Source organism: Staurois parvus, unplaced genomic scaffold (assembly GCF_062004578.1).
Source record: "Staurois parvus isolate SC_StPar_1 unplaced genomic scaffold, SC_StPar_1.0 ptg000191l, whole genome shotgun sequence".
Taxonomy (NCBI): domain Eukaryota; kingdom Metazoa; phylum Chordata; class Amphibia; order Anura; family Ranidae; genus Staurois; species Staurois parvus.
The window spans coordinates 4,790,066-4,799,813 of NW_028317987.1; positions in this window are offsets into that span (position 1 = coordinate 4,790,066).

A 9,748-nucleotide genomic window follows, 5' to 3' on the forward strand; every position below is an offset into this window, starting at 1 on the left:
TACTCATGGAGAATTGCATGGGGCCAAGGAAAAAATGACAGACCACCGCCGAGGTCGACCAGAGGATCTCAGTCCACAGGTTGGGAGGGTTATAAGACCACGATGCGAGGAAGCGGAGATGAGTAGCATAGTAATAGGTCACGATATCCGGTGCCCCTAGGCCTCCCCTAGAGCGCAGAGAGAGTAGTACACTACGTGCAATTCTATGTCGCTTATTATGCCAGATGAAATGTAGAAGGGATTTCTGGGGGGAGTGTAGTCTGGACATAGGAACAGGAATGGGGAGGGTCACAAATAAGTACAGAAGTTAGGGCAGTACAGTCATTTTTATGACATTGATGCGTCCCAGGAAGGATATGGGAAGGGTATCCCAAAATTTCAAGGAGCGAGAAATAGCTGTAAATAAGGGGGGGAAATTGGCGTCATATATAGAATCGTAGGAGGAGACTAGTACCCAAGTATTTTAGAGAATGAGTGCACCATCGATAAGGGAAGGATTCCTGGAGAGACGTGAGAACAGCTGGTGGGATATGGAGTGGAAGTGCTTCAGTTTTGGAAGTATTAACCTTGTAACCCGAGAGAGTCCCAAACTGACATCAAATGTTTTGCAGTACTGGAAGAGAGATTTGGGGATTCGAGAGTGTAAGGAGGATATCATCCGCAAATAGAGATAGTTTGTATTCATGGCCATGGGATAATATCCCTTGTATGTCGGGGTGAGACCGAATTGCAATAGCCAAAGGTTCCAAGCAGAGGATAAACAATAGAGGGGAGAGTGGGCATCCCTGTCGCGTACCATTCGACATCTGGAAAGGAGGGGAGAGAGAGGAGGCCAATCTGACCTGTGAGGAAGGATAAGAATAAAGAGCTTCTAAAGCTGCCACGAAGGGGCCACGGAAGCCAAACTTCTCCAAGACCATAAACATATAAGGCCAGCTGAGGCGGTCGAAAGCTTTTTGGGCATCTAAGCTCAATAAAATGGTGGGCGTAGCAGACCGATTAACCAAGTCAACCAGGTCAATGGATCTCCTAGTATTGTCCGCTGCATGTCTGGCAGGAACAAAGCCTACTTGGTCTCTGTGTATGAGCTTGGCTAGGATATTAGTAAAAATCTTGTAATCTGAATTAAGTAGGGCAATAGGACCGTAATTATCTAAAATAGAGTGATCTTTGTCCGGTTTGGGAATTACGGAAATGTATGCACAGGAAAAGTCAGCCTGGGGAGTAATACCCTTGAAAAAATCCTGATAGAGAGAGAGAAGATGTGGAGCCAGGATACCAATGAAAGTCTTGTAGTAAGAGTAGGGAAGTCCATCTGGTCCCGGCGATTTTCATGAGGGGAGATGTTTGACTATATCAAATAGTTCCTCAGAGGAAATGTCAGCATTAAGGGCCGAGATGTCAGAGGGCGATAGCTTCGGCAATAGTAGAGGATTAAAAAACCTATCGAAAGAAGTCTCTGTGAGGGGAGGATGGAGATCTGGGGTCAAACAGTTGTAAAGGGACTCGTAATAGGAGCCAAAAAGGGAGACCATTACATGGGGGTCATAAGTAGGGTCCCCATTCGGTTGGATGAGATGGTCCGGCAGTGTAGAGGGAGTTTGGGCTTTGAGTCTAATAACGAGCATGCGGTGAGGTTTGTTGGAAAATTCATAGAACTTCTGCTTGACCCAGAGAAGAGATTTAGTGGACTTACAGGCATTAAGAGCCTTGATTCGGTCACAGAGAGAGGTCACTTTACGCAGCCCAGAAATAGACAGTTTTGCAAGAAGTCTACGTTCAGCCAAAGTTAACTGGCGGACTAAGGTAGTCCTGGCACTCTGAGGATTTCTTCAGGCGAGAGCCCATGGAGATACACAGACCTCGAAATACCGCCTTGTGGGCTTCCCATACGGTTGAGTTGGATGGTACAGAGCCTACATTGTGGTGGAAATACATGTCAAGTCCCTGTGAAAGCTCAGCACGGAGATGTTCCGTGGTTAAAAAGGTTTTATTAAGGCGCCAATGACCCACCTTAGGCCTAACAGTAGGGAAAAGGAGATTTAAGGTCAAGGAGGCATGATCAGACCATGTGATAGGGTTGATATCAGAGGAAACCAGAAGGGGGAGCAGAGGAGCTGAAATAAAAAAGTGATCTAGTCGTGAATAACTACGATGAGGAGTGGAGTAAAAGGTGAATTGTTTGTGAAGGGGGTGCTGGATCCGCCATGCATCAAAGAGACGATTTTCCCTGATCAGCTTACGAAAAGATTTTGAAGAGGAACATTGCCGCTTCGAGGGAGTAGACTCAAAAAGAGCCTTCCTATCTTTATGTGGTGAGAGGATTAAGTTAAAATCACCCCCTATAATCATGTGTGGAGTAGGGAAGGAACCTAATTTGGTGAGTGTTTGTGTAAGAAACTGTAACTGACCTGAGTTGGGGGCATATAAGTTCATCAAGATAAGAGGAGTATCACCAAGTGTACATTCTAAAATAATGAAGCGACCATGGTGGTCGACCCTGGAGGAAACGACCCGAAGGGAGCAATGTATCCGAATCAAAATTGCCACTCCAGCCTTCCTAGATGGGTCAAAGGCCGAGTAGGATTGGGAAAAAAACCGTGAGGCAAAACGAAAGGAGCCCGTTAATTTAAAATGGGTCTCCTGGACAAAAATAATGTCTGCTCCTGAAGATCGGAATTCCTTCAAAGCCATCCACTGCTTCTGAACAGAATTAAGGCCTTTGACATTATATGACATAAGTCGCAAAGCCATCACAAAATAACAATAGATATAGCATGTGTACCAGCAGGAAAGGTAAATGGAAAACCATTGATGAAACTAAACAAAAAACAAATGACATTAATAGATAAACCGGAAACATAACAATAAAAGACATAGATATCCGTGAGGATATACACTTGGGAAAAACAACTATACCCAAGTCGTCCAGGCCAGTGGCTTGATGGGATCGGGGGCAACACGACAACCGAACATAACAGTCGTCAAACCCGGCCAGAAAATCAGAGCAAATGAAAGCACCCAGCAAGGGCTCAGCCAGGAAAAAAAAAAAGGGGGGGTAGGGAAGGGGGGTGGGGGGGAGGGAAGGGAAGAAGGGAGGAATAAAGGACAACCATGAAGTATCTGCAGGAGAACACTCTAGAAGAGCATCAGGTAGGCTCATCTCTGGAATGAGGACGAGGACGTTGTGGAGTACGTGAAAAATGCTTCTGACCCCTACAAACTGGTGTCCAAATCTTGTTGGGAGTAACAGAAGGGCGAGATGGAGTAGACGGTGATGAGGAGGCGTCTTCTGGTAGAGGAGGTAGTCCCAATTGCATCAGAAAGGAGTCCGCCTCTAAGAGATCACGTAGAATAACTTGGGAATTGTCTTTGGAGACAACCAGCTTGAAGGGAAATCCCCAGCGATAAGGGACACGGTGTTGTTGAAGGTGCGTGGTGATTGGGTTCAGTGCCCGCCATTTGGCCAGGGTGATCGGAGAAAGAACACAAAAGAGCTGGAGCCTGTCCCCTTTAAATTCCAAGGAAGGCTTGTTGCGTACGGAGGCTAGCAAGGCTTCTTTGCTTTCAAAAAAATGAAAACGGACGATGACGTCACGAGGTCTGGTACCATCAGCAGGTCTAGGGGCTAGTGAACGGTGGGCCCTGTCCATGCGCCAATCTGCTTCTGGGACCATGGGGGCGGTTGCGATGAAAAAGGATAAGAGATGTCGGCGGAGTTGGGAATCGGCAATAGATTCAGACATACCGCGAATATGGATGTTCTGCCGACGTTCCCGGTTTTCAAAATCTTCTTGTTGGAGCTGGATTTGTGACATGGTGTGTTTCAGATACACGTTATCTTCTTCTAAGACATGGACATATTGCACCAATTCATCAAATTTGTTCTCCAATTGATCCGCACGCTCACCGATCTGAGCTATTTCCCCTCGAAGATCCAAAGCCAATTTGCCCACTTCGGTGGATATAGAGGCGGTAATGTTGCGTAAAAAAACTTGACGTTTTTCCTCCAACGCAAACACCGTGAGAGAAGATGAGGAGTGAGGAGTGGAAGGAACAGTGGGAGGATGGCTCAACGAAGGGTGTTCTATTGCCCCCCCTACCAGTGTCAGGGGCTCGGGATCCTTCATCTGGGGGTTAGGGGACCGTGGGGATGCAGGGGATGCTGGCTGCACTGTAGAGCTGGTGGCTGCAGTACCTCCGGCCACCACTGGGGGCCCGGAGCATGTTCTCCGGGTCTCAGCTGTAATAGAGGCTGGGGATTGCAGCCTGGTGAGGAACCACTGCAGCGGGGATGGCCGCGGTTCACTCGGCGAGAGGGGGGCTTCCAGCGCCCGATCTTCCCCATTGTCTCTTCCCTTATCGTGGGTGTCAGGGCTCCCAGGTATGACCAGAGGTGTGTGACTGATGCAGGGAAACGCAGACTTCAGATATGTGATAAACAATACAATTTATTAACACTAACCATACAAACATAAACGCAGTGCAATACTAAACATAATACAGTGCAAACAAACCAAACCAAACCACCCACAGATAACAGTACATACAAGCAAGCGTCGTCAGGCAGGCCGGGTCAATATCAATTGGGCAAGTAGGTACAGGGGGAGCAAGCAGAGAATGGTCGGGGTCACAGGCCAGGTTCAGCAGGTAGCAAGCAGCGTAGTACAGAGGGTCAAGCAGAGGGATGGTCAGGGTCACAAGCCAGGGATCAGGACAGGTAGCAGAGAATCAGACAGGAACAGAGAGCAGGAACAGGATACAGGGCCCAAGAGAAACACAACACCAAGGCAGAGTCTGTGGGTCTGGCCATCCCTTAAATACCCCAGCATCATCAGTTCCAGGTGTTAGCTGGCTGAAAGGTTGAGTCTCTGATTGCTGGGAGCACCCGCTGGCCAGCCCTGGTACTGCAGATCAAAAGGCAGGTGAGTCCCACCATTGCTGGCCAGTCCATTCCTAACAGTACCCCCCCCCCAAGGAGCGGCCTCAGGACGCTCCAAACAGTCCTAGCTGGGCAAAATGTTCCACCGGCCGGGTCTGGTAACTGGCGGGATATCAAAGACTGGCACACCGGGCTGGACTCCGGGCAGAGGCACACCGGGCTGGACTCCGGGCAGAGGCACACCGGGCTGGACTCCGGGCAGAGGCACACCGGGCTGGACTCCGGGCAGAGGCACACCGGGCTGGACTCCGGGCAGAGGCACACCGGGCTGGACTCCGGGCAGAGGCACACCGGGCTGGACTCCGGGCAGAGGCACATCGAGCAGAGGCACACCGGGCAGAGGCACACCGGGCAGAGGCACATCGGGCAGGACTCCGAGCAGAGGCACACCGGGCAGAGGCACACCGGGCAGAGGCACATCGGGCAGAGGCACATCGGGCAGAGGCACATCGGGCAGAGGCACATCAGGCAGGACTCCGGGCAGAGGCACATCGGGCAGAGGCACATCGGGCAGGACTCCGGGCAGAGGCACACCGGGCAGAGGCACATCAGGCAGAGGCACATCGGGCAGAGGCACATCGGGCAGGACTCCGGGCAGAGGCACATCGGGCAGGACTCCGGGCAGAGGCACATCGGGCAGGACTCCGGGCAGAGGCACATCGGTTTACCAGGCGAAGCAGCAGGCAGCGGGCCACCAGGCGGAGCAGCAGGCACCGGGCCCCCGGGCGGAGCAGCAGGCACCGGGCCCCCGGGCGGAGCAGCAGGCACCGGGCCCCCCGGGCGGAGCAGCAGGCACCGGGCCCCCGGGCGGAGCAGCAGGCGTCGGGCCCCCGGGCGGGGCGACCGGCGTCGGGCCCCCGGGCGGGGCGACCGGCGTCGGGCCCCCGGGCGGGGTGGCGGGCATCGTGCCCCCAGGCGGGGCGACAGGCATCGGGGCGACAGGCATCGTGCCCCCAGGCGGGGCGGCGGGCGCCGGACCCCCAGGCGGAGCGACAGGTCTCGGGCCCTCAGGCGGAGCGGCGGGCGCCGGACCCCCAGATGGAGCGACAGGTCTCGGGCCCTCAGGCGGAGCGGCAGGCGCCGGACCCCCAGGCGGAGCGACAGGTCTCGGGCCCTCAGGCGGAGCGGCGGGCGCCGGACCCCCAGGCGGAGCGACAGGTCTCGGGCCCTCAGGCGGAGCGGCGGGCGCCGGACCCCCAGGAGGAGCGACAGGTCTCGGGCCCTCAGGCGGAGCGGCGGGCGCCGGACCCCCAGGTGGAGCGACAGGTCTCGGGCCCTCAGGCGGAGCGGCGGGCGCCGGACCCCCAGGCGGAGCGACAGGTCTCGGGCCCTCAGGCGGAGCGGCGGGCGCCGGACCCCCAGGCGGAGCGACAGGTCTCGGGCCCTCAGGCGGAGCGGCGGGCGCCGGACCCCCAGGAGGAGCGACAGGTCTCGGGCCCTCAAGCGGAGCGGCGGGCGCCGGACCCCCAGGCGGAGCGACAGGTCTCGGACCCTCAGGCGGAGCGGCGGGCGCCGGACCCCCAGAGCGACAGGTCTCGGGCCCTCAGGCGGAGCGGCGGGCGCCGGACCCCCAGGCGGAGCGACAGGTCTCGGGCCCTCAGGCGGAGCGGCGGGCGCCGGACCCCCAGGAGGAGCGACAGGTCTCGGGCCCTCAAGCGGAGCGGCGGGCGCCGGACCCCCAGGCGGAGCGACAGGTCTCGGACCCTCAGGCGGAGTGGCGGGTGCCGGACCCCCAGGCGGAACGACAGGTCTCAGGCCCCCAGGCGGGGCGGCGGGCACGGAGTCACCAGGCACAACCGTGGGCTCCGAGTCAACTGGGATGACCGCTGGCACTGGGTCAGACATTGGATGGTCTGGCTGGACAGCGGGCATCGGGTCACCAGGCATCAGGTCATTTGGCTCGACAGCGGGCACCGCGTCATCTGGCAAGGCAGTGGGCTCCGAGTCAACTGGTATGACCGCGGGCACTGGGTCAGACATTGGATCGTCTGGCTGGACAGCGGGCACTGGGTCACCAGGCATCAGGTCATTTGGCTTGACAGCGGGCACCGCGTCATCTGGCAAGGCAGTGGGCTCCGAGTCAACAGGCACGACAGTGAGCACCGGGTCATCAGGTACCGGATTGTCTGGCTCGACAGCGGGCATCGGGTCACCAGGTATGACAGCGGGCACTGGGTCACCAGGCATCAGGTCATTTGGCTCGACAGCGGGCACCGGATCAGGTACCGGATCATCTGGATCAACAGCGGGCATCGAGTCAACTGGCCTAATAGGATCGTCAGGCTGGATCAGTTCATCATGCTGGGTAGAGGCATCAGGCCGAGTAGAGGCTTCAGGCCGAGTAGAGGCTTCAGGCCGAGTAGAGGCTTCAGGCCGAGTAGAGGCATCAGGCCGAGTAGAGGCATCAGGCCGAGTAGAGGCATCAGGCCGAGTAGAGGCTTCAGGCCGAGTAGAGGCTTCAGGCCGAGTAGAGGCTTCAGGCTGAACCACGGAAGGCAGGCTCACCGGTTTGGATACTGGCAGGATGGTATTGGTTGGAAAGAATTTTCGCTTTTTTCTGGTTTTAACTACTGGAGCACTGCAAGTAAACGCAGGTCTGCAAACGAATGGAGCAGCTGGAGACAGAGAAGAACTGGAGGATGGAACAGGAGAGGGAGCAGTTGCTACAGAGGGCTCTTTTACAGGGTTAAAGGCAGGATAGGTGCAGCGAGTGGGAACAGGGGACTGACATGCGGTAGATAGCAGGGCAGGAGGAGCTGTTGGGAATACAGGAATAGAGTTTTGAGGAAATAGATTAGAAGCAGGACTGGGTCTTTGTAAGCTGACTGAGGCTGGGTGCAACAAGTCTGTCCATGTCTGCAGTATGGGTTGAACAAAGCTGAGCTTACACAAAGTCTGTCTGGTCAATGACTGCACTGCGTTTATACAATCTCTTAGTACCTGTGGTGAACATGCAGAATAACGCTCCAAGAAGTAATCCACATCATCCTCTAATAACCACACCAGGGACTCTACCTGGTCTGCACTAAATGGTGGCAAAAATTCATCCCTGCATTCGGGGGAACCAGATGAAACCAACTCAGCACAAACCTCAATCAAAGGCTGCACCTCAGAGAACACTGTGCCCTGATCTACTAGAACATGAGCGAGCCGTATACATTCTAGCAGTTCATCCCGGGTATACTCCTTCAGAGTCTGATAAGCATACTCCCTGTCATCAAACACTAGCAGATATAAATATTCAACCTCATCCAGATCCATCCTTCCCATCAACAAGCCAAGATGGCTTCCCTGTGCAGCCACTTCTGGTCAGGATTGGCCTTGGTGTAATGTCAGGGCTCCCAGGTATGACCAGAGGTGTGTGACTGATGCAGGGAAACGCAGACTTCAGATATGTGATAAACAATACAATTTATTAACACTAACCATACAAACATAAACGCAGTGCAATACTAAACATAACACAGTGCAAACAAACCAAACCAAACCACCCACAGATAACAGTACATACAAGCAAGCGTCGTCAGGCAGGCCGGGTCAATATCAATTGGGCAAGTAGGTACAGGGGGAGCAAGCAGAGAATGGTCGGGGTCACAGGCCAGGTTCAGCAGGTAGCAAGCAGCGTAGTACAGAGGGTCAAGCAGAGGGATGGTCAGGGTCACAAGCCAGGGATCAGGACAGGTAGCAGAGAATCAGACAGGAACAGAGAGCAGGAACAGGATACAGGGCCCAAGAGAAACACAACACCAAGGCAGAGTCTGTGGGTCTGGCCATCCCTTAAATACCCCAGCATCATCAGTTCCAGGTGTTAGCTGGCTGAAAGGTTGAGTCTCTGATTGCTGGGAGCACCCGCTGGCCAGCCCTGGTACTGCAGATCAAAAGGCAGGTGAGTCCCACCATTGCTGGCCAGTCCATTCCTAACAGTGGGGGCCGGGTGCAAAGCTGAGGTGACTCACCCAGGGATGCTCGGAGGCCGACGCTGCGCCATGGGTGAGTCGCTAAGGCCAGGGAAGCAGGGAGCCTCAGAGGAATGCGGCCATCACCTGTCCTGGTCGCGCATGCGCCCCCCTTACCTTTATAAGATATATGTTTTTAGCGCTGCATATTTATTTCTATTTATCATTTTAAGGTGTTGAGTTTTTACCTTTATATGCTGGCTGCTTTTTTTCCACTTTTAATATTGCGTTCACATTTACACTTTATATATACTGTATAATTTATATTTGTAACGGAACCGGACCCTGAATGCGCTAGTATTTCCGTTAGACTCTCGCTTCCCTGTCCGAACATTATCCACGGACACCACCGCTGACCATACAGGAAATAGACAGCACCAGACTCTTCTTAAGACAGGAAGTGAGACTGCTTTATTTTAACACAAACACAAGATATACACAGGGCGGGGAAATACAACCAGTAACAGGAAACACATCAGCAGGCCATCCCATCAGGGGGAAGGGCTGCTGGAAACACCCCCCACCAAACCAAGACATACCATAGAACAATGAGATACACCATGTGGCAGTAGACAATACACACACAATAGAACAATGGGATACTCCCAGTGGCAGTAGACAATACACACACAATAGAACAATGGGATACTCCCAGTGGCAGTAGACAATACACACACAATAGAACAATGGGATACTCCCAGTGGCAGTAGACAATACACACACAATAGAACAATGGGATACTCCCAGTGGCAGTAGACAATACACACCCAATAGAACAATGGGATACACCATGTGGCAATAGACAATACAGGAACACATACATCCCATAATAGTTTGCTGTCAAGGAAGA